At 53.7% G+C, this 24237-nt stretch overlaps 1 protein-coding gene across 16 annotated transcripts in view; it reads left to right on the top strand.

The window, feature by feature from the left end:
- The window catches only part of DLGAP2 (DLG associated protein 2), a 699343-nt gene that overhangs the window by 430272 nt on the left and 244834 nt on the right, over positions 1 to 24237 (top strand). The gene's annotated exons all lie outside the window — the stretch shown is intronic.

Below are 24237 nucleotides of genomic sequence, written 5' to 3'. Positions count from 1 at the left end.
TGATGACACTAATCCCATCATGGGGGCTCTACCCTCATGACCTCACCTCCCCGAAGTGCCCCATCACCTTGGGGGTTAGGTTCCAGCATATGAATTTGCAGGGAGGGCACAAACACTCCCAGTGTCTAGCAGCTGGGAAATATTTGGCCACAAACACAAGAAATATAATAGTAAATGATGCCCTATAGCATTATAGCAATCCTAGGAAAGCAAAATCTGAAAGTGTTTTTCAGTAAATTCTGGTAACTAAAAAGCAAGCCAAATATATCATGAAATTGAATGATTCATATAGGATAGCTTCAGGCAAAGCAAATTTATCAATTAAAAAAAAAAAAACCACCCAGAAAAGAAGAAGAAAAATACAATGAGTTTAAATGAATATGTTTACAAGGTAGCTATAATACATGATTATAGAAAATGAGATATTTCAGTATAAACTGCTCAGATGCATACAGAAAAATAATAATTTGGATACTGAAGAATGGCTCTGCTCCTGTTTGAAGTAAAAGCAAACATTCCCCTTACTCTGGGGCCATGACTAGCAATAGAAAAATCACTGAATTCCCCTAGAAAATAGATTGAACTTCATTTGAAGGCCATATATCCATTGTTTTTGAGCATAGGTTAAAATAATAGTAATTAGTAATAGTAATTAGTAATAATAGTAATTAGTAATAAACTCCTATAATTTTAATCAATAGAAAGATAAAAAAATTCGCCTCTGACCAGCCTCACGGCTTCTGGCTTGATCATTTCGAGTAAGACTGCCCATAGGAGGCGAGGTCTACATCTTTGCTGGGGTGTCCTGTGCCACTGTGCTCCTGGGGGTGGCATCTTCCCTGAGGACACCTCTGGATCCCCCAGGACACCGTCCCCCACCCCCCAGGATACCATTCGGATCCCCCAGGGTACTGGCCTGAAGGGATCTGCATTTCATTAGTGCGAAGGGCCTCACACTCAGAAGGGCTCTGTGCTTGGTTTTGTCCCCCTGGTGCTGTTTGAACAAGGGGACTGTGTTCATCTGCATTCTGCACTTAGCCCTGCAAATTCTATATTTTGGTAATAGTGGTCCATTCTATACAAGGTACTTTTTGTGTTTTTTTGTTTGTTTGGGAGGGGGATAGGTCTTACCTTCATGCCTGTTTGCATGAATGCAAAATTTTTCAGAATGCTGTTTGGTTGTTAAAATTGCAAATGAATCTTCCTATAGATTATACAGGAATACAGGGATTGTTGGCTAAGGAAGGGTGGCTGAGGTCTGCAAAAAATAGACTTCATGGGTGAACAGAAGACTCTTTGTTATGATGATCTTTACTTCCTTTGTAAATTCAATGATAATTATTACTCAGCCTTCTTAAGAACTATTAGAAAAGACAGACCAGCAACAACAAAATAAATGTCCCATGATAACAGGAGACACATGGAGACGTCGGAACACTCTTGGAATGTTCGGATTTTCATCTCCCAGAGCGGTTTCTGGGAAACGTGGAAAACAGATACTTGCCACAGACACTTCAGTGATTTGGTAGAGAAACTGCTGGAGGCTTTCAGGAAATTGGATGCAATGAGGATGAGGTGTCTGATGATCTAAGACATCGAAACTTGGAGCACGCTTGTTGCAGATTTTGCATGAAAGATGGCCTCTCAGCCTTAGAGAGAGGCGGCACCACAGGTTTCCTAAGAGACAGTCACAAGAACCCCGTCGTGGTGACGTGGCCACGAATGTCAGCAAGAAGGGCGGAGCAGAGGAGAAGTCCCCAGAAGGGTGAGGAAATGGGTCCCCGGTGGAGAGATGAAGCTGGGTTCCCAGCCTGCAGCCCCATGCCCAAGTCAGCCATGAGGGCTTAGGAACAGAGAAGCCTTTGCAGATGATGGAGAAGAGACAAAAGAAGGAGAAGAAGGTTCTAGTCAGTCTTTCGAGATCCTTTTAATTTCCAGAATATCCTTGTGAAAGAACCTTAGCTCTCAGCTCATCACAGAAGCATCCCAGAATGCCCTCGTCTCTGAAAACTCATGCCGATTGAGATGAAATGGTATTTCATTTTAGGATCAATACCCTCTTTTTCATGTCTTTCTAATCGGTTGGATTAAGTCGGATCTATTTTTGAAAGTTAATTTCAAACTTCCCTATAATCATGTAATGATTCTGAAATTTTACATTTCCATCCTTTCTTCCTAAAGGTGCGTGTGTGTGCGTGCGTGTGCATGTGTGTGTGTGTGTGAAAGGGTTAGTAGCATCCCCTTTGGGATTTCAGGGAAGGTCAGCTGAGCACGTATTCACTGAATGTCTCCTCTGTGCTAGTTGCTTGCTGGATTGTGGGGATGCCAGGGAAGTGGGGACATGGGGTCACATTGGAGCAACACAGTCTCGGAGAGCTGCAGGCAGACTGTGGTCCCTGTGCCAGCTGAGTGGCTGCTTGCCCCTCCTGGAGCCTGACTTGGCATCCCCATGAGGCCTGTTTTTCTCCTGTGTCTCTCATACCAAGTACACCTGAAAGATTGCAGAGCCTCTGGGAATGTGGCACCCCTGCTTGAAGGGGACAAACAACACCAGCACCAAGCCCCTGCCTCTGTGAGGCCAGGCCCCGCCTCAGTGGCCACTGTGTGTCGCTGACCTCGCAGGCATGCTGTCACCTTGCAGGGGTTAGCACCCGGCTCACTGCCTTTCCCTCTGTCCCTGTGACAGCCAGAGCCCTAGGTCCTCCTGCTGCACTGCTAACCTATCCCTCCCCTATTCCCAGTCGGTTGCTCCGGGGTCACGACCAGACCATAGCATCAGCATCACCATGTCGAATGCTCCATCCTCTCTTACTTCACAGGCTGCCCGCTTGCAGTTGCCTTCCCCACGTCCTCCTTGTCCCTCCAGCTTCTAAACTGTTGACACCCCAAGCTCCATCCTCAGACCTTTTGTCTTCTGAGTTTGTATTTATTTTCCAGGCCATGCCATCTTTCTCATAGTCGTGAATGCAGTCTACTTATTGAGGATTCCTTAATTTATATTCCTGACTCACGTGTCCTCTCAGAGCTCCGAGGACACATATCCTGCCGTCTGCCCCAAATCTGTACTCGATGTCAGCAGGCATCTCAGAGCTAACATGCTTACAGGGAAGCCTAATCCGAACCCCATGACGTGTTGGAGAGGATGTGGAGCAACAGGGACTCTCACCCACTGCTGGAGGGAATGCAAAATGGTGCAGCCACTCGGAAAGACACTTCGGTGGTTTCTTTAAAAAAAAAAAAAAAAAAAAACCCGAAACAGTCTTACCCTGTGATTCAGTAATCATGTGCCTGGGTGTTACCCCAAGGGAGCCAAAAGTCCGTGTCCACACAAAACCCTCAGCTTTATTCATAATTGCTGAAACTTGGAAGCAACCAAAATGCCCTTCATCATTGGATGGATAAACTGGTTTATCCAGATAATAGAATATCATTTGGAGCTAAAAAGAAGTGAGCCATCAAGTCACGAGAAGACACGGAAGAGACTTCAATGCCTACAGGAAGTGAAAGAAGCCGGCCTGAAAAGGCCACAGGCTGTATGATTCTGACGCTAGGACATCCTGGAAAAAATAAAACTGTGGAGACAGTAAAACCATGAATGATTGCCGGGAGGATGCGGGGGGAGAAGCAGGCAGAGTGCTGGGGATTTCAGGGCAGGTCAACTTCTCCGCTTTATTTGTCTGTGTAGCGAGGATCCCGTCCTGCAGATTTTTTTTTTTTAAAGATTTTATTCATTCATGAGAGAAACAGAGAGAGAGGCAGAGACATAGGCAGAGGGAGAAGCAGGCTCCCTGCAGGGAGCCCAACGCGGGACTCGATCCTGGGTCTCCAGGATCACGCCCTGGGCCGAAGGTGGTGCTAAACCACTGAGCCACCTGGGCTGCCCCCATCCTGCAGATTTCAGCTGAGCTTGAACAACATGGGTGTGAACTCCGCGGGTCCAGTCATGCCCAGATTTTTTTTTTTTTGATGAGTGCAGTCCAGTGCTATAAGTGTATTTTCTCTTCTTTATGATTTTCTTAATGACATTTTCCTTTGTCTGGCTTGCCGTTTTGTAAGAACATGGTGTATGATACACGTAGCCTGCAGCGTCTGTGCTCATCCACTATATGTCATCGGCGAGGCTTCCAGTCACCAGGAGATGGGTAGCGGGTGGGTTTGGGAGGTCTGGCTGCGCGGGGGCTTTGGTGCTCCTCCCACCCACCCGCTCGTTTTTCCTGGGTCGCCTGTGCACACACGTGTGCACACACACAAATAAAAGCAGAGACACTGCGTACTTTGTGTATTTCTTCCTGGGGCGTCAGCTCCACCAGAGAACGGGTGTTGCTATCTCTGCTGCCACGTTCTCAAGATCCCCCCCGCCCCACCCAGCGTCTGGAACTGAGTCGGCACCCAACAAACAGGCACAGAGAGTATATATTTGCTTGCCTTATTCATCGTTATTTTCTCTTAGATCATAAGCTTCTGTTGAGTAACATGAATCTTCCCCGAGGACCACTGTGTTGTGCGGTGTGAGAAGAGGGTGAGTCTTGCTCTGGAACGTGGCCACCTCCCTGCCTTGTCGAATCCACTTGATGTCTGGCTGCAGCTGAGCACAGGTGAGCTGTGGCTCTCCCAGGACACGGCAGGCTCCACCGAAGTGCTTTGCTCATGCCACATCTGGTCATTTGTGGCCACGGCCACGCGGAGCTGCATCGCGGACTCGCTAGGGACGGGGTTGTCCCTGGGCAGCCACTGGGCACCACTGCACCACCCCAGCCCCTGGGGACTTGGACTCAGGACGTGCACCTGTCGTCGAAGAGCTCGTCTAGAATCGCGGGTCTTTGCCGTGGCTGGCTTACCACGGGGCGAATGATCACAGTTTCGTGTGCTCATTGACAACCAGTGACCATCATGGAACGTGGCAGGGAATGACAGTCGATGCACCACGGTTCTGTTCGTGTCCCATCAGCCGTGACCATGAGCTCCGAGCACAGGGTCTTGAAGGTCACAGAATTCAGTTTCCTGAAGTACAGCCTGGCATCAGGCGGGGAGAGCTGCCTTGAGCCTCACGTGCTCCACTGCCCGGCTGTGCTCTCTAAGCTTACAGCCGACGGCGTATCTGTCCCTCCTCTGCCCCTGTGCAAGTCTGCCCTCCTCCCCAGAGCCTGTGCTTGGACGTGATAAGGAAACTCTAAAGTCCTCTGTCCCCCTGGCACCTTTGCTAGGGACAGGGAGTGTCCGCAGACCTCCATGTTCACGAACCCTCCCTGCATGTATAGTTTTGCTGTCACTCTCCCAGGTGCCTGCTAATACGGCTCAGAGAGCCCAGGCCGTCCTCCCAAACCCGCCGGGACCTGTGTGTTCTGGGGGAGCCGGGAGGGGGTGGCCTGACCGATCCGGAGGAGGTTGCAGGACGGTGCCCTGCGACTGTACTGTGGCTGGGTGGGGAGGGCAGGCAGGTGTCCCACGCTGCGGGGCAGAGACAGTGGTGCACGGGCATGTGTGGGGGCCGCCGGCTCTGCAGGCCTACCCAGAGCTTTGGAGGAAGACGCGTACCCGCAGAGTCTGAAAGCCAAACTGTACGCGGACCAAGCCATGAACACCTCCTCCCCCAGCCTGCCTCCCCCACAAACCAGGAACCCCTGAAACAGCAGCCTGCAGGGGCTTTGGGCACAGACCAGTGTGAGGTGGCCTGGGTCACAGGATCCTGTTTGTTTGGAACAGCAGCTGGAGCCCACAGGATGAAGGTGTATGGAAAATGAAGACCGTGCAGATGCATGCCAGTGGACCCCCAGAATCGCGGGGACCTCGGCCTCCCAAGTCCCAGCAGACTTGGGGCCTGGGGGACCATGTGCTCAGAGCCAGATGAGGTCATGGGAGAAACCTTCGGTTCATCCGCAGGCACCTCCCTGCTCAGTGCCTCCAGAACCACTGATCCAGCGAGAAAGACCCTGGGGATTTGGAGGGTCCTTTTGTTATTGGAGGACTTTCACCGGGTAGGAAGGTGCTGGAAGCTCCCTCCCCCTGCCCAGGACCCTGGGGCCACCCAACAAAGGAAACCTTTTTTTTTTTTTTTTTAAGATTTTATTTATTTATTCATGAGAGACACACACAGAGAGGCAGAGACACAGGCAGAGGGAGAAGCGGGCTCCACGCAGAGAGCCCAATGCAGGACTCGATCCCGGGTCTCCAGGATCAGGCCCTGGGCTGAAGGCGGCGCTAAACCGCCGGGCCCCCCGGGCTGCCCAAGGAAACCTTTTTTATTTATTCTTCCTGGTTGTCCCCCAAAGGGGAGAGGCTTTGTGTCAGGGAGACCGGGATGGGGTCAGGAGAGCATGCCTTCCGAGGTCTGGCCGTGTCCCGCTGTCCTAGTGGAAGACGAGCTATAAAAGCAACAGGTGCCTTTCCACCAGGTAACAAATCAGGACATCAGGAAACAGTCTCCGGAGAGAACCTTCCGTGCCCGTGTTGGCGGGGCACGGAGCTCCATGGATGCAGGCGTGGATCTGGTCACGTGTCACACATGCACACGCGTGTTCAGAGGCTTTTGGGCACATAGAGCAGGCTGACCTCCCGCCACCTGGTGCCCGCTGCCTGGCCCGGCCGTCAGGAGGGTCCTGGAGGCCGCAGTGCCCGAGGCTGGCCCTGCCGGGTGGGCCTGGCGCCTCCCGCCTGCCTGGCCCTCCAGGCCCCCCACTCTGTGCCCCGCCCCCCACCCAGGGCCCGACCTGGGGTCAGGCCAGGCGGGAGGCCGGGCTGCGGAGCTGCGGGCAGGTATGGGCCCGAGGCCGTGAGGCTTGGTGGAAATCAGCCTCGGGGCCCCCTGCAGCCCCGCGACGGGCCTGGACTTCCTGAGCGCGGCCGCAGCAGCCTGAGTCGCCGCGTGCAGGTGCCAGCTCGCGGGCCCTCCTCCCTCGTCCGACGCGGCCCCCGGGCTGCTGGGCGCCAGGGCTGGCGTGCCCTGCTCCTGCCACGAGGGCGGCCCGCTGTTCAGGCTGCCCCCCGAGGTCCCCGCGCGCAGCCCGAGCCCGCTCAGGCCTGCCCCGCGGGTGCCAGTGTGCGGTGCGCTAGGCCGGTCGGGGGAGCCCCGCAGGCGGCCCGGGGAGGGACGGGAGGGGAGACGCCCCCGCCGCACGCCGAGCGCCTGCGGCTCAGACCCGCCGTGGGCCTCTGCCGAGAGCGCCGTCCCGCAGGGGCTCCGGGGGGTGAGGGCGAAGGGCGGTGGCTTCCTGGGAACCGACTCCCCGCTTCTGCGCCGCGTCCTGCTGGATTCTCTGTCCCTCATCAGGTGGGGACAGGACCCGGCCTGCGCCAAGTGACCCTCGGAGCACGTGAGTCAGTTGAGGCGAGTGCTGAGGCGTCGGGGCAAGTCCTTGGGCCCGGGTGCCCCGGCTGTGCCCCCCCCCGCCGGCCTCCTGGACTCCCGGCTGCGGAGAAGCGTCTTACTACGGCGCCCGGGGCCCGAGCGGGCTGGGACGTTGCGCCGCCCCCACGGAGACGGGCGGTTGGCCACTGCCGTGACGCCCCAGAGCTGCGCCCCGAGACTCCCGAGGCCACGGCGCCCCGGGCGGGCGCTGGGCTGCGTGCGCGGGGCCTGGTAGGTGGGAAGGCCTCGCCGGGCACGGGGGGTCACGTGCGCTCGTGCCCTCCCCGGTTCTGGCCTGCGAGCTGAGGTAACACAAGCTTTAAACCAGAAGCCTCAGGCCAAGCGGAGTAAAGGGAGGGCGGAGGGGAGAGCCAGGGCCGCGGGGTCACGTGAAGGAGGAGGAGGGGGCGATGGCGGCGGCACCGGCCGAGGACGCAGGGAAGACGCCTGGGGCGCAGGCCACGCGGTGCCCCCCACGCACACTTTCCTCTCACGTCTGCAAGGTAGACTTTCGTCCCGTGTCCCGCACAGACATAAAGCGGGTGTGTCAGCAGCCACAGCACTGCCGGCGACCGGAGCGACGCGCCCGAGGTGACCGCGCCGGCCCGTGACCCCGTGACCCCGCGCCCCTCAGCCCCGTCGTGCAGGAGCAAACCTCCGGGCAGGTCGTTTACACACGTCTTTGGCTCCGTGAAGCAGCCTGGCAGCAAACAAGCGGACGGGCCGGGGGAAGCGCGAGGTGGGCGGCCCCGAGCCGGAGGGCGGGACGCTCACTAGCAGGGGACCTAGTGTCCCGGGAGGACTGGGGCTCCACGGCCGGGCGTCCCGCTGGCCCCGGGGTGCACCTGCACTGAGGCCCTGCGCGGAGCCGCAGCCTAGGGCTCCCGCGCATCCGGGCCGAGGTTCCCCAGATCACGTATCACGAGCCCGGCCTGCCCTTCCCTCTGGGGTTCACTTTGTCGTCTCTACCCTCCTGGTCTTTGAGACTCTGGGGGAAATGGGGAAACAGCACTGCCTCTCCTGACTGGGGATGTCCACTTGCTCTCCCTTTCTTTTAAAAAATTATTTGCATTTAAATGTTTAAAAGCTCTCCGAGAGAATAACGTTTTTCAGAAACTACTGCACGTATTTCCATTGTATGCCTGACCTAAGGGAGGGCTGTTTAGGGCAAAGGCCAGGCCTCCCGGAACCCTGGAGCCCTGCCCTTAGGTCCCGGCGGCAGGAAGTGGGGGTCCCTTGTCTTCCGCCGACAGGACACTGACTCTGGAAGAATCCTGTGTTAATTTGATCCCCATCTGTTCGCCCTCATTCATTCATTAAAACAAAGAAATTAGTTGGGGACCCTGTTGGGGTCGGGCCCTGGGAATACAGCTGGGCGGGATCCCCGGTACCAGGATGGAGACCCCGGAGCCCCGATGGCCGTCAGCAGGTGTGCGGCGTCATTTCCTGGGTGAGGCCCAGGAGCCCTGGCATTTCTCGGGGTGTCACTGGGCGTGCGGGGAGGCTGCTGCTCTGTCCCCACTCAGGTGAGCTCACTCCTCGGTGAGTCACACTTAGAAACTGCACCAGGGAACCGTCGCACAAAGGAAATGACTTGCAGCAAGTCGGGAGATTCCAAAGACACGACCCACCCCCCGAAGGGTGGATGGAGGGGCCAGGGCAGGATGAGTATTGCGACAGGGGGTCCTCGTCACCGTGGGAGAGGCAGGCGTCACTCTGGAGGCCACCACCCCGTGGTCCCCCTGCACGGGCACGGCCCGGGGTCACGCTCAGATGGCCTGAGGGCCTGGGCGGCTGCGGGTCTCGTCAGGCCAATCACGCGCTTCAGGGGTGGTTTTGGTTTCACTTTGCCTGAGTGAAGGGAGAAGCTGGGGGGATGCGGGAGGGCGGGCGAGGACGACAGGGGCAGTGCGGGTCGGCGTGGGTCGGCGTGGGGTCGGCTGGCGGCCTCCCTCACCCCGGCCCCGGCGCTCCTCCCCGGCCGCGCGCTCTCGGGCCAAATCTCGGGCCACTCTCTGTTCACAAACTGAAAGCCGCCTTCGGCCGGTGCGTCAGGCCCGGGAGCGGGGCGGAGGGGAGGCAGCCGGGCCGCGGCCGGAGCGTAAGCAGGGGCCCAGGCGTTCCTTCAGGATCCTGCACGACGCCCCTTCCGGTGCAGATGCCGCCTGGCGCGCCGTGTCCGCCCGGACCCTCGCCGGCAGGAGCGCCTGGGGCGGCCGGGGCGGCAGCGGGCTGCGTGTGAGACGGTGTGAGACGGTGTGAGACGGCGGCCGCCGGGCACCTCCGGGGGCTGCACACGGGCGTCCTGGGGGCGGCGCCGCGGGAGGGGAGCACCTGCCTGCCCGGCCCCGCGCCCTCCGAGCGCCGCCGCCCCGGACTCCGTGACCTGGGCCGTCTGCGCTGCGGGCGGTGCAGGCCTTGGAATCGCGACGGTGACGAGGAGCCCTGGCCCCGGGCTGCCAGCGTCAGCCTCAGCCGCAGGAGGCGGCGGGGCGGCCGACCCGGGGACTCTCTCCTGCCTGCCCGCCTTCCCCCGGAGGCCGGGGTTGTGCGCCAACCTCAGGTTTAGGGGAAACAGTCCAGCTTGCTATCACTTCCCCTCAGAAGAGGGAATGGCCTCACCCCCGAGGGTGCCCACGGGGCTGAAGGACACGGCAGCGCCTCCTTCGCCAGGACCCTGCCAGCGGGCAGCGTCGGCTGGGTCCTGTGCACGGGCTTGCGGGAGGGGACGTGCTTCTGTATCAACAGCAAGTCTCCTGTCCTTCTGTCCTAGACTCTCAAGAACCTAAATTAATGAAGCTATTTAAAATACATCACAAATCTCATAAAAGTGGACTCTGTCCTTCTTTATTCACGCACACTTTATTTATTCAACAGATAAGAATCAGAAACACTGCTCTGCTAGCCAGGTATGAAATACTGCCTCACACTAAATGCAGAAATTAACTCAAAATGGACCAAAGACCTAAATCTAAGACAGAAAAACCATAAAACTCCTGTAAGGAAATGTAGATGTAAATCTCTGTGACCTTGGATTAGGCAATGCTTTCTTTAATATGACACCAAAAAAAAAAACAAAAAAACAAAAAAACAAAACCACCCCACAAAACTGATTCAAAATTAAAACCTTCTGTGCTTCAAAGGACACCATCAATCAGGAGTGAAATAGTCACTCATGAAATGTAGGAAATATTTGTAAAAGATGTATCTTGCAAGACTCTCCTATCCAGAATATAAAAAGACCACTCAGTTTAACCGTGATGGGGAATTGAAATAAATTTTTTTTCCAAAAGAAGATGCACAAAATGCGGGTCAGCACATGCAAACGAGCTCAGCATGATTAGTCCGCAGAAAAATCCAAACCCAAACCATAGCGAGGTCCAGCTTCACAGTCACCCAGTACGACCGTAATCACAGCACAGATGGTGGCCCAGAGGTGAGCGTGTGAAGGAACCAGAGCCCTCATCCAGCACACAGGTTGGCAGTTCCTCAAGACGTAAGACATGGGTTACCATGACCGGGCCACTGCGAATCTAGGTGCATGCGCAAGAGAATCAAAAATGTGTCTGCACAAACGTGAACACAGACACTCACAGCAGCTTATTTGTGGCAGCCCCGAAGTGGGAGACACTCAACTATCCATCGACAGGTAAACAGAGGGATGCAATGAGGTGTATCCTATAACGAAATATTATTTAGCCAAAGAGGTAGTGGAGTACTGATTCGAGCTACGCCATGGGTGAACCTTGAAAATCTTACGCTAAGAAAAGGAAGTGGACTCAACAGTCCACTGTGGGATTCCCTTTAGATGCAACAGGCAGATGCACTGATGGAGGAAGTAGATGAGTGGTTGTCAGGGTCTGGGGGAGAGTGGGATGAGGGGTCACGGATAACAGTACAGAGTTTACTGATGTGGCGATGCAGACGTGCTGGACTTCGTAGCCTCGTGTTGGGGATACACCAGAACCACGGAAGCATGCATCTCAATTTGCAAAGTCTAAACAAATCAAAGACCAAGCAAACAGGGTAACTCTGAAGTCCCTGCAGCATCAAGAGCATCTAGCCTAGTGGGGGCCTGGGGATGCCTCGGTAAACTGCAGGACAGCATGTAGCACATGGGAACCTTACGGGGGAAGAGCCAAGATACCGAGATGGGTGGGCACTGCACCTACTTTGGACACGTAAGGAGGAGGTGCTGCTGAAGATGGGCCTCCAGGCACCTGGGGGCTCTGTGAGAGTGGACAGCGGGGCTCTGTGTCGGGTGATCATTCGGGAACGTCAGCACTGTCTGTGAGGCATGTCTCACGAGGACGTGCATGGTCTTCAGAACAGCTCAGCACGCACAGTCTTGTCTGCTTTACTGATGTAGAAACCATTAGAGGAGATTCACACTCTCACCCTCCCTTAGTGTTGCGGATCCTGAGTCCCTGAGGGTCAAGTGATGGGGAAGCTCTGAATACAGTGGATGTGAGCTCAGAGTCATCCCCACTACCATCCTCCTCTTGGGATTTTCCAAATACTTAGGAAAATATGGAACTTCATCTCTCATCCCTGTCAGAAAGAATTCTGTAGAAGTTCTGATAATAGATAAAAAGTAGAAACTATTTTTTTTAGATTACTGGGATCCCCGTGGTTCCATAACAGAGTCTGTATTTCCAGGAGGCTGTAGAGGCAACGTCACAGTTGCTCATTTAAAATAAAGATGGAGGGACACCTGAGTGTCTCAGGGCATGACTCCAGGGTCCCAGGATCGAGTCCCGCATCGGGCTCCCCGCACGGAGCCTGCTTCTCCCTCTGCCTGTGTCTCTGCCTCTCTCTCTCTCTCTCTGTGTCTCTCATGAATAAATAAATAAAACCTTAAATAAAACGAAATAAAGATGGAGAAGCACCCAGATCCCTTGGGTGTGGACACCATGACATCTTGAGCTATGCACAAAATAAGTTTTAGTATCCTACTTTTTGTTTAAAAAAAATTAAATGCCTTTTGCATCCACCAGCATTTTCCAGGAGAGCTATGCTTAATTCTTCTGGCACATTTTCATTTTCCAGTACATTTAATTTTGCTAGGTTATTCTTACACAGAGATACTTTATAGCCAAATTGTTATTGAACATTGTCTCCATAAATCACTCTTCTCCATCATGTGCATAGGTGTATTTAACAGAATACCTCTGTCAGCAGCTCCGCATCTGGTGTAGGCTTGATGTGTGAGTTAAAGTTGTGTCTCAGAAAAATCGGACAGGGAGGGGATGAGTGCTGCTGACCTGGTTCAAGAATCGGTGCTGTGTGCTCGTTCTCAGACGTCTTGCAGGGGAGTCTGGACTTGCAGGCCATCTGTTAGCCCAGGCTCGAGCCGGGGCTCCTGGAGAAGCAAAGGTGAGGCATGGTGGCCCCCGGTGGTCCATGGTGCTGCCCATTCTGGGGACACATTAATCAGGTGGGCTGACCAGGGACCGTTTGCCAACCGTGCAGTGAATACCATCCCTGGGGTTGGTTGTTCATCTAGGCGGTCCTGGGATATTGTGCAGGTTGTGGGCATCTGGTAGAGTCCATGCCTTTCTATTTCAGGGCAGCCAGGATCAGTGGGCATAGCACAGGATTCCAGCCTGAAGGGGAAGTAGCCGCCACGGTCATGAGCTTTGAGGAAGGAATGTGCTCCAGGTAAACCCCAGACTGGGGTGCCATCTTGGACATGCTTTCCTCCAACTCGGTGAATTGCTGGGCACCGCAATGGTGGATTTAATATGTGACCTTACAGAGGGTCTCCCGATTTTGTTTTGTTTGAGTTAAAGAAGTTTGCAGAAGCAACCTTTCTGCAAATGGCTGGATGGTTGCTATGTTAGGATTTTGCAGGCCGTGTGGTCCCTGTCATAACTACTCAACTCTGCTGATACAGAGCGAAAACAGCTGTAGCCGGTGCATGAATGAGTGACGTGTTCCAATAAAACTTTATTGGAGAAAGACAGTCGGCCAGATTTGGCCCCTAGGAGGCCACGGTTAGCAGCCTCTGGTGTACTTAATGGTATAGAGCTTGTATGTGGTCTTTATGTGTTCTTCACATTTTCCTTACTGGTACATTATAAATATATTTGGGGTGACCTGTGTTGTGTGGTAAAGGCTAAACATGTAACAGTTCTTGAGATAGTTCCTATCTAACAAAATCATCAATAGAAGGGAAAGTATCCTTTGATAGGCAATCTCCTGTCTTAGTCTCAATACAGTTAGTAGGAGAATTTTAATTTAAGCTCAAATGTGCCTTTTATGGATGAACTAGTAATAATCTAGTTATTAGCAATAATCACAGTAATGAGACCTTCACACTTCCTCCCACCTCATCCAGGTATTTTAACTCTCCTTTATTATGACTAAGCACCGCTTGGCCATCAGATACTCTCTGAAACCATGTTACTGTCCACTCGTGAATTTAGCACACAACGGTTGAGTCTTCAGCAGGAGAAAGAGCAAGAAACCCAGATCCTTGGTCCTCACAAGGGGCAGAAATGGGAGCACTTGCAGCTACGGACGAGGGTGCAGCGGTGCCAGCCCCAGCCCTGGGTGCTCCTGAGCAGCTGTGCGTGCAGGCAGGACTCTGGCCAAGGGTCCAGTGGTGGCCAGCTGAAAGGCCCGCCGCCGCATGGAACTTAGGTTTGAGGAAAAGACAGGTGACAGATGTAAATGCCAGGAGCTGTCCTGAACAGCTATGGATGGGACATGATCACCAAGGAAGCAGGTGGCAGGATGGGGGCAGCACAGGAAGGGGTGGATCTCAGGAAGTCCTCCTGAGGATGCAGATTGAGGTGGGACCCAACAGGCGAGGAGGTTTGCCCTGCAGAAGAGCGTGCCATGCCCGGAGGTGAGACACACATTGTGAAAAAGGAGTGTGGTGACCTCTGGTTGGGGGTGAGCAGGGATAGCCCCTGTGGCCTAGGTCCCACCCGTGGCAGTGCCATGGGGACCGTAGGCGGGGGGAGGGGGGTCCCCTGGGAAATAGCTTATTTGTGGTGTGGCGTCTACCTGCAGGTGGAGTGGCAAGGGAGGGCCCCTCCACAGAGCAGATCTGTTCACACTGCCACCTCTGGGACCCTGTGAATGAGAGGCAAGGCCAGGGTGACTTAGGAAAGCCTCAGACGCGCTGAGGAGTGAGTGGCTGGAAATGTGTAGCCGTGTGCAAGGAGGGGGCTCAGGGCAGCAATACTGAGTAGTAAGTCATGCAGCCTTGTGAGCACTTTCCCAAACCAAACTGATCCTCAAACTGAAGTTTGCAAATTAATTAACTTTCATTTCGAAGTTCCATTTGCTTGTAGGCCGTCAGTTCACTGACCATGAAAGGGAGGGGAAGCCACAAGAGGGAATGCATACAAGAATATGCAGGTATGCCAGTGGGACAAGAACACGGGAGAGGGGCACGCGCAGGCGCACGCACACACGCATGCACACATACCTCTCTGCCCGAGGAGTGAGGAGACGCTGTGTGACACTCGCTGTTGGGTCACAGCATGCTGAGACCCTTGCAGGAGGGGAGCCCCCCTCGTCCGCAGGGATTGGCACACCTGGCCGCCAGCCCCTAGTCAGCCATCAGAGCCGAGGAGAGCGCGTCGTTGAGGATCTTTTCCAGCGATTAGTATGTAGACAAGGCATCTGCAAAAACATGTTGTTAATATTAAGTATCTTTTCCCCAAAAGTCCAAAGTCTTGAAAATAATGGGTTTTGACCATTTAGCCAAAAAGCCAGCCCAGGCACTCTGGAGAGAGGCTGGATGGAATTACGTTAACTGGGGTGATTGAAAGGCAGGTGGAGTCTGGGGCCAGGAATAAAGAACAAACAGAACCAGTGAGCACAGGGAGAGGGAGGGTCGCATCGGTGAAGGCAGACTGGAGGCCGAGACCAGCGCCTGGGAGAGCAGGGGACGGTGCCCGAGCACCTGAGGCAAGCAGGCACGTGAGGCTCACGCGCATGGTTGATCTCAGGCCAGGGCAGAGATGGCTCAGCTGCGCCCACCTGGCTCTCTGGCCCTCCACCAGCCTCCCAGTCTCCTCCCACGTGGGCAGGATCCGAGCTTGCGGAGGGCGTGGGGAGAGCAGGGGTGTTCTCGGGCCCCCTAAAGCCCAGAACTGCAGCCGCAGGTGGTTGGTGCCAGTAGGTGGTAGGTGATCCTGTGACCCTGTGCTGCAGCTGCTGAGCTCCTCTGTGGACTCAGGATGTCAACCCGTGGCTGTGGGTCGGGGGTCGGAACCCTCCTCTCACTGCTCGCTGTGGCGGAGCCCGTGTGTCACAGACGAGGCATCGACAGGAGAGCACATTCCTGCCATCGCCTATCTCGTCTGTAGTGTGTTTCACCCGCACTCTGTGGTTACCACGCTCTGCCCCCCGCAGCCCCCAGCACTCCCTGAGTTGCCAAAATCCAGGACAGGGTCTTCCCCTTAAGTGTTTCCGCAAGCTCCTTTTCAGCGAATGAGCGTGGTCTTCATAAAATGCAAACATGCCCCTCCCTAGGTACTTACCAAGTATGGGGAGAACCTGAGCTGCCGGGCAGGACCCTCGTCATCAGGCGTTCCTGTTTCCAGCATCACTGCCTGTCACCCATGTGGGCATTTCCCGAACCCATAGGGCCGGGCAGATCTCTGTGCCTGGGCTCCACTCATGCCCTCATGCCTCCCACAGGTACTGGTGCTAGGACCGGGGCAGGCTGCAGGAAGGGGGCTGTCTCTGCACCCCTGCCTAGCATGGGGGCTGCCCCTCTGGTCCTGACCCCTCTGGGGTCTCCCTCAAGGGAGACCCCACCCTCCGCGCATCCATGCTGCCCGATGTCGGTGCTTCAGTAACAACACAACGCACTCAGTAGTTGCTCAATAAATATCTGTTAGGGGAGTAGAGACAAGGATACGTATGTGTCCTCGTGATTTAAGAATAGTCCTGCTGGAGCATCAGTCACAACAGATGATAGATGAATGGATGAGGACACTGGTGAAACAAAAAAGGAATCGTGTATATACGACAAAATAGTATCCATCCACACGGAAGGAGGAAACCCTGACGTTTGCAACAACGTGGATGAACCAGGAGGACATTATACTCAGTCCTGAGATGAGTCAGGGAAAGACAAAGCCGCATGATGTCACTTACCTGTGAGACCTAAGCACATCGAGGACACAGAGGCAGAGCTGGGACTGTGGTGCTCAGGAGCAGGTGGTGCTGGGCCAAGGGAACAAAGCTGCAGCCATGTGGGGCAAGCCCGTCCCCAGAGCTCCCGCAGCGCATGGCAACTGTGGTGCGTGTGACACGGCAATGGATCCTGGGATCTGGGAGGAGAGCTGGACTGGGGGCGACCGCGCGAGGACATGAGATGTGCGTTGGCTGGGCTGTAGTCACCCTTCCCCTCTGTATCTACATCACATCATGTCGTGCACCGTGAACATACACAGCTCTTGTTTTAAAAACATAAAAGGAGGGGCTCCCGAGGGCTCAGTGGTTGAGCGCTGCCTTCAGCCCAGATCGTGACCCCGGGGTCCCGGAATTGTGTCCCACGTCGGGCTCCCTGCGAGGAACCTGCTTCTCCCTCTGCCTGTGTCTCTGCCTCTCTCTGTGTCTCTCTCATCAATCAATAGAGAAAGAAAGGCCAGTTGGAAGCTGGGACGGTGACTGATGATCACACTACTCATATGTGATTTTCTGGACACAGATGAGTGACACCTGCGGGCTCCTAAGAAGGGGAGTTTACAGAGTCTTTTTGCTGTTTTTTCTCCTTGTTGTGTTATGTCTTCAGCTGGGCTTGCGTGGCTGGAGCTTCAGCATGAAGGCCGAGTCCTGGTCCAAGTGCAGAAAGTCGGGCCCCAGACGGTGCTGGCACCCCGGGAGGCACCGTGTAGGCCAGGAACGCTGAGCCTTCTGACGAGGCCTGCGGCCTGCGACTCCAGCTCCGCTGCTACCAGGAGCTGACATGACTAAACGCAACCTCAAAGTGGAGATGAACGGGCCTGTGAAATGCAGGGTCTTTGCCGAAACGCCATACAGCGTCCCCGCCCCAGGGGTGACGTTTCTTTTCCGTGGCCTTCGTCACAGCAACGGTTAAACCCCCTTCCAACTCTTTCCTTTCCGCGAACTCTTTCCTTTCCGCCTTCATCCTAAACCGCATGCCAAGTGCTGCCTTCGCTCTGCCCTTGAGGTGCTGAAACAGGTGCGGGGGGCCCAGCTGTTTCTTCCTTTTCTTTAAATGTTAGCACTGGGCACGTGTTCACACGGAGGAGCTTGCAAGTGATTGAGAAAGCTGTTCTTGCCACGTTCATTTTTCTACTTTTCCTTCATGTTCCTTGACCATTCTCGGTACATGATGGTTTATTATTCAACCAGACGCATCCCCAGGACCACTCTCGGGCTCAGGGGTTCTCTGGGTGGACCCAGGAAATCTGTCATGCGCTTGGTTATGTTTATCAGAAAGAAGGGGAACCATTGAATCAGCAAAGGCACAGAGTCTAGTGCAGCCAGGGTGCTTCGGGCCCCCGGAGCCTCTGGGGACTGCCCACGGGGGCCTCACCCAGCTCGTGTGCACAGCTTTGCTGGGAGCCACTCACGAAGGAGTGACGCACCCAGATCCCTGTCTCCAGCCCCCTGCCCCCGCGGTCACACTGACTCTCCACGTGGCCCAGGGCCCCAGGCAAACAAAGATAGGCATTCCCCATAAGTCAGGGTCAGCATCACGGACCTGGCGCAGCCCCGTCCCAGATAAACAGAGAAAGACACTCCTACCAGGCAAGATGTCTCAAGGGCTCCGGCTGACCCAGGTCCTTTCCCTGGAGCCCTCGGGGTTTGAACACCAGACCTGCCAAGTGAATCCGTTGCTGAATGGCAGCCACATGCCTGGCTTGTTTATCCTTGATGAAAACACGGCAGGGATTTCTGCACAGAGTCTACTTTTATGAGCAGTTGGTACAGGAAGAGGGATGTTGGGGAAGCTGATGGCTGAGATCTCTCCGAGCACTAGGCACAAAGTGATGTGGTGCGTGCTCAGAACGAGCTCACGGCACAGGGATGCTGATGCAGGTCCACAGGAGAGAGGCCGCGTGCTCACAGGCCTCACCCTGCTTGTCACAGGCACCGCTCCCAGCAGATGGACGTCTGGAGCTCCCTGCGGGCAGCGGCAGGGCTCAGGGCAAACGACATAGGGGCAGAGGACCCTTGTGTCTAGGAATATTTCCCAGATGTTTTGGCACATGCCCTAATGAAACAGGAGCCCATTTTTATCCTAATAGGTGATTCCTACAAAAGTCATGTGAATGAGGAAACGCTAGTCAGGGGACATTTGAGATGCTCGTGGCCTGTGTCTGGTGGGTCAGTGACAGTCGGAGGGAGGAACGAGAGAATCAGCCGAGAAGATGTTTGCTCTCGCCCGGGCAGGGTTGCACATTTACTTGCGGTATGACCACATACGTTTGCTGTGGCTGCCATAGCAGAGCGCCACTGTGCCACGACCCCAGTGTGTCACCTGCACCGGCCCGAATTCCTGCCTTGAAATCCTGACCCCAGCGTCACAGTCGAAGGGGGTGGGGCCTTTTGGACATGATGAGGTCATGAGACGATGCAGTCCCTTCATGATGGGACGAGGGCTCCCATCAGGGACTCCCTTCACGTAAGAATGCGGAGCAGATGCCATCCATGAACTGGGAGGCAGCTCTCACCAGACAAGTAACTTGCTGGTACGTCGTCGTTCTCAGGTCCCCAGCCTCCAGGACTGAGAGGTAAATGCCATGTTGATAACCCTTTCAGGCTGGGGTGTGGGCAAAGCCATCCGGGGGACTAAGGCGTGTTGACGGGGCGGTTCACTTCACAGAAATGTATTACTGGAGCAGGAAGTGTGAGATCCAGGTGCGAGCAGCTTGGGTCCTCCCGAGGCCTGTCTGCTAGGCGTGTGGCTGTGGTCTCTCCCCATGTCCTCACATGCTCTTCCTTGGCCCTCGTGCATCCTTGGTGTCTCTCTGTGGACCAAATCTCCTCTTCTTGTAGGGACATCAGTCCCAGGGGATGGAGGCCATACTAACAGCCACGTCCTACCTTAATCCCCTCCATACAGGCCCTGTGTGCAAGTACAGTCCTGTCCTGAAGTCCTGGGGTTAGAGCTTCCTCACATGAATTTGGGGGGGGGGGTGGCCATCAGCCCATGACAGTGACCAGCACCCCACAGAGCACATAGTTTTTACTGCTGAGGGCTCCAAACTCCAGCTCAGGGACTGGGGCCAGCCTGTGATGAACCTGTCGTGACCTGTAGCAAATGGAAAGTCCAGGACACCGCAGTGGGATGGATTGATGTTTGTGGGAGCAGGGCTGACATACGATACCTCATTAGTTTGAAACATACATCACCGTGAGTCGGTCCTTGATACATTTTGGAATGATCCCCACGGTGAATCCCGTTACTGTCTGTCACCTCCAGGGCCATTATGGTGCCACTGGCTATGTCTGCGATGCTGTCCGTTCCCTCCCTGAGACTTAGTTATTATAAAGTAACCATGCCTCCTCATCCCCATTTCCCCCGCCCCTCTAGAATCCACCAGTTTGTTCTCTGTACTTCCATTTCTTTTTATGTCTGTGTTGTTTATTCCTTTGTGTTGTAGGTCCCACATATAAATGAAATCCCATGGCCATTTGTCAATGGTTCCCTCCACAGTGCAGGTGCTTTTGTTTTGCTGTGTCCATTGTTTATTTTAGATTTTGTTGCCTTTCCCTGAGGAGCCTGGTCCAGAAAATTATTGCTAAAACTAATGTCAAGGAGCTTTCTGCCTATGTCCTCCTTTAGGACTTCTAGGGTTTCCGGTCTCGCGTTTAGGTCTTCCATCCATTTTGGGTGTATCTTTGTGCATCTTGTAGGAAAGTGGTCCAGTTTCCTTCTTCTGTGTGTGGTTGCCCAGTTTTCCCAGCACCATTTGTTGATGAGACTGTCTTTTTTTCCCCTGTTACATATCCTCAACTCCTTTGTCAGATTAATTGACCATATAGATGTGAATTTATTTCTGGGTTCTCTGTTCTGGCCCATTGGTCTGTGTCTGTTTTTGCACCAGGACTATCACAACTTGTAATACAGCTTGACGTCTGGAACCATGATGCCTCCAGCTCTGTTGTTCTTCCTCAAGACTGATTTGGCCGATTGGGGTCTTCTGTGGTTCTACTATACAAGGTTTAGGATTCTTTGTTCTAATTCAATGAAAAATAGTTGGTATATTCAAAGGGATTACGTTGAATCTGTAGATTGCCTTGGGTGGATTGGACATCTGGATAGTATTAATTTTTCTAAACCATGAGGCTGGAATATCTTTCTATTTGTTGGTGTCTCTTCTTCAATTTCTTTCAACATCTTAGAGTTTTCAGAGTACAAGCCTTCCACATCCTTGATTGAATTTATTCCTAGGTATTTCAGTCTTTCTGATGCCATGGTCTGGTGAGATTTAAAAAAAAACAAAAAACTAAATGCATTCAAGTTAAAGGATCGTTCTTTATTTTGAGATCATTCCTTTTCTATATTTTTGTATTCTTTTATAATATCATTGCAAAAAATGGTGGTTCTGTTTTAATTATTTCACAAAATCAGGGGTTGGCAACTCTTCCTTGGCTCCTATTATCTAGGGGATTTTGATGGGATCCTGATGCTCACAAATCTGGCCTCATCTACTGCCCAGCTGTCTCCCCGTCTCAGTGGGGGCTCCTGACACCTTTAGCCCTTTGTGCCACATGCTTCTTCCTTCACAGTATCTGCCCTTCCCATTTGCCAGCCCCATCCCCCTTGTGTTTTGTGAATTCCTGGTGCACAGCTTCTCATTCTTCAGAGAGGGCTGGCATCACCTCCTGGGTTAGCTCCTCCCAGCACCCCTGTCATGGGGCTCAGCCTGCCCTCTGCACTGGGCCTCAATACAGCTGAGAGTCTGCGTTCTGGACTCACACTCTCAGGGTCCACTCATGGCTGGACCTTGAGCGAGTCACTGATCCACTTTATAGGATGGGAACATTTGCGCTTTCTTCGTAAGGTTGCCATGAGGACACAGTGGGACAACACACGTCAGAGACAAGTGTCCACATCCGGCTCTGTGCCAGTTAGTGACTCTGCTTCCCTCTACACAGCGACTTTGGCTGGGCTTTGGCACAGCACCCACCCTTGAGGGCTCCTGGGATCTCGTGCATCTCTGCAGGTCCTGCCTGCCGATTCAGAGTGGGTCCGGTGCAAACGATGGTTGAATGAATAAAGAGGAGACTACAATGTGAAGGCTGCACTCTGTGGTGGGATGCATGTTGCCACGCACAGTGGAGGACGTGTTCTTGGTTAAAGTGACTCAGTGGATCAGACGTCTTATCAGAGAGCACCTCATGTTTAGCTGCTTCCAGATTTGATGCGGAGTTCTATCTCAGAGAACAGTTTAGAGGCACATGTTACCGGGTTCTGTGCTGAGATCCTCTTGTGGGGGGATTAGCTTAGCTGCCCATAAAATGAGCAACTGAATTCTAATGTCCTGCGGAGACCAAGGGAACTCACTGGGGCTCAGTGTGTTTTATATGAAATAGAGCTGTTCTTTTTTTTAAAAAAAGCTTTTATTTATGTATTTATTTTAGAGAGCATGAGAGAGTAAGAGGAAGAGAAGGTGCATGAGCAGGGTGGAGGGGCAGAGAGAGAGGGAGAAGCTGGCTCCACACCCAGAGCAGAGCCCAGCACCGGGCTCTATCCCACGACCCTGAGATCATGACCTGGGCCGAAGCCAGGAGTCAGATGCTTACTCGACTGACCCCCAGACACCCCGGAACAGAGTTTTGAAGAGTGCTTGGCACCCCTTTGTGGTGGATTCAGGTGCAGTTCTTCCCAGGGGAGATTGTCAGTTTGTTCTGTTTTTCTCATTAGACTTCTTTCGTCAGCTGCAGATAGCTGTATTATAGTTTAGACCTGGCTGCTAAAATCTAATGAGGTTACATGTAGTTCAGAAATATAAAAAAGAATTTTACCGTACATATAAGTATCTCTCTCTTCCTTGAAAATAGTTTGTTATTACTTCCATTTTTTTTACATGAGGTCTCCTATTTTATGCATTTTATTGTGATAAACTATCTCAATTATTTTAAGATAATAGGTTTTATACTGAAAAATAATCAGGTTAAAAAATGCATATATTCCTTTAGCAATAGCTTGTAGATAGAACATAACACTTTGTACTTATATAATCTGTGGTTTTTGTAGCTCTTCACATGCATTAACTCATTTGATCTGTTCATAATAATCCAGGACAACAGACTGGACAGGTAGTAATTTCCATTTCATAAAGAGGCAAATAGCATGGTGGTTAGGGGCATAAGCCTCCGGCCCAGACAGATGCTTCAGATGAAAATTATTAGACTTTTCTGAGCTTTTTTGGTTGTCGTTGGTGTGATGATGCCTCAGTCCTACCTCAGCTGCTGTGACAGTGAGTGTGGCCGTAGTGCGTTCGCCGGCATCGTGGCCGTGATAGCCTTACAGAGAGGAGGCCCGGGGTGGGGGGAGGGCAGGTGGCACAAGGGGTTCAGGGGAGAGGCACCGGGGCTTGAGCATGCACACACACGTGAGTGTGCTGCTCACGGGGGCGGCTTCAGCCTGGGCCGTCAGGCCTCACCGCTGTGCCCCGCAGATGGGCCGGGCCAGGGTCCTGAGCGGCAGTGCCCTCGCGGTGCCGCGCAGGAGGACCTGTCCCCTCCAGACGTGGCCAGGGTGTTCTGCTGCATCCCCCGGGCACCTGCCCCCTGGGCACCTGCCAGCAACACCGTGCTCATCTCTGCACTGGCGCCTCCCGTCCCCCAGTCCCACGTGTGCGTGGGGGCCCATGGAGCCGCCTCTGCGTGAGCTTCTGGGGGGATCTTGGAGAACGTGGGAAACGACACCTAGGCCCGTCACCTTGCTTGGACAAAGGCGGACATAGGCAATATCATAGATGTTCGTTTGCTCTTTCTGGAACTCACAGTGAGATGTAAGGACAGTGACGCTGCGGTGCTCCGCCCCCATGAGGCCACCCAGGGTGCTCCACCCAGAGCCGGCTGCTGTTGTTGGGGTTGGCGGGCATCCTAACTTCCTGCCAGCTCACAGACGTGGCCTTGCAGAGGGTGATGGCGCTGTGCGCTGCACCATTAAATAGTAAACCTTAATCCTAAAATAGCTGTGATCTGTGAACTAGATGTTAAAGAAATAGGGCCGCTGTGGGCGCCGTGCAATCAGCTCCTGGCCCACACCTGTGGCCACGTGAGCTGCGACTCCCGTGCGTGGCGTTATAGGTGCCTCCCAGAGAAACATCGACTCAGGACACCCTGACTCGTTTGAGAACTTGGTATTGCTCTATTACAAATTCCGTAGGCCAGGTCAATGGGGATATTCTTTACATATTTGTTTAATATTCAAGACAAACATATTTGCCTCTATCTCCAGGAGCATCCTTAGGAATGGATTCTATGTATAGATATTCTATTTTTTCCCCCAGCATCCAAAAGAAATATAATCTTAAAATGAATGTAAATGGGAAAAAAATATGGCTTTCATATTGAAAAGGGCTCCTTGCTAAGGTGGTAATGACTTCTTTGTATGTGTGACATCGGCTGGTTATTAAAACACAGGAAGACATCGTGGCATCCCCAGCTGCTTGATGATTTTGTGATGCTGAAATGCCAGGAAGGAGGGTGGCTGGGTCCCAGGGCCAGACTTTGTGCTGCCTTGGCTTATGTCCGTAATCTCCATGGAGTGTCCTGCGTCTGCCCCTTCCTGTCTCATCCCTGGCCCCTGCCTAGCCCCTGCCGGGCCACACAACCTGATTCAGGCTCTCACTGAGCTGTAAGTGCTCTGTGGCCCACCTGTCGGTCCAAAGAGGAGGCCCTGTGATGATGGAGGGGAAGGGGCGGTGGTTCTT

The sequence above is a fragment of the Canis lupus genome, chromosome 36, assembly GCF_048164855.1.
Source record: "Canis lupus baileyi chromosome 36, mCanLup2.hap1, whole genome shotgun sequence".
In the NCBI taxonomy this organism is placed as follows: Eukaryota; Metazoa; Chordata; class Mammalia; order Carnivora; family Canidae; genus Canis; species Canis lupus.
The sequence above is the reverse complement of the archived record's forward strand: the minus strand, read 5'-3'. Positions and strand labels throughout refer to the sequence as shown.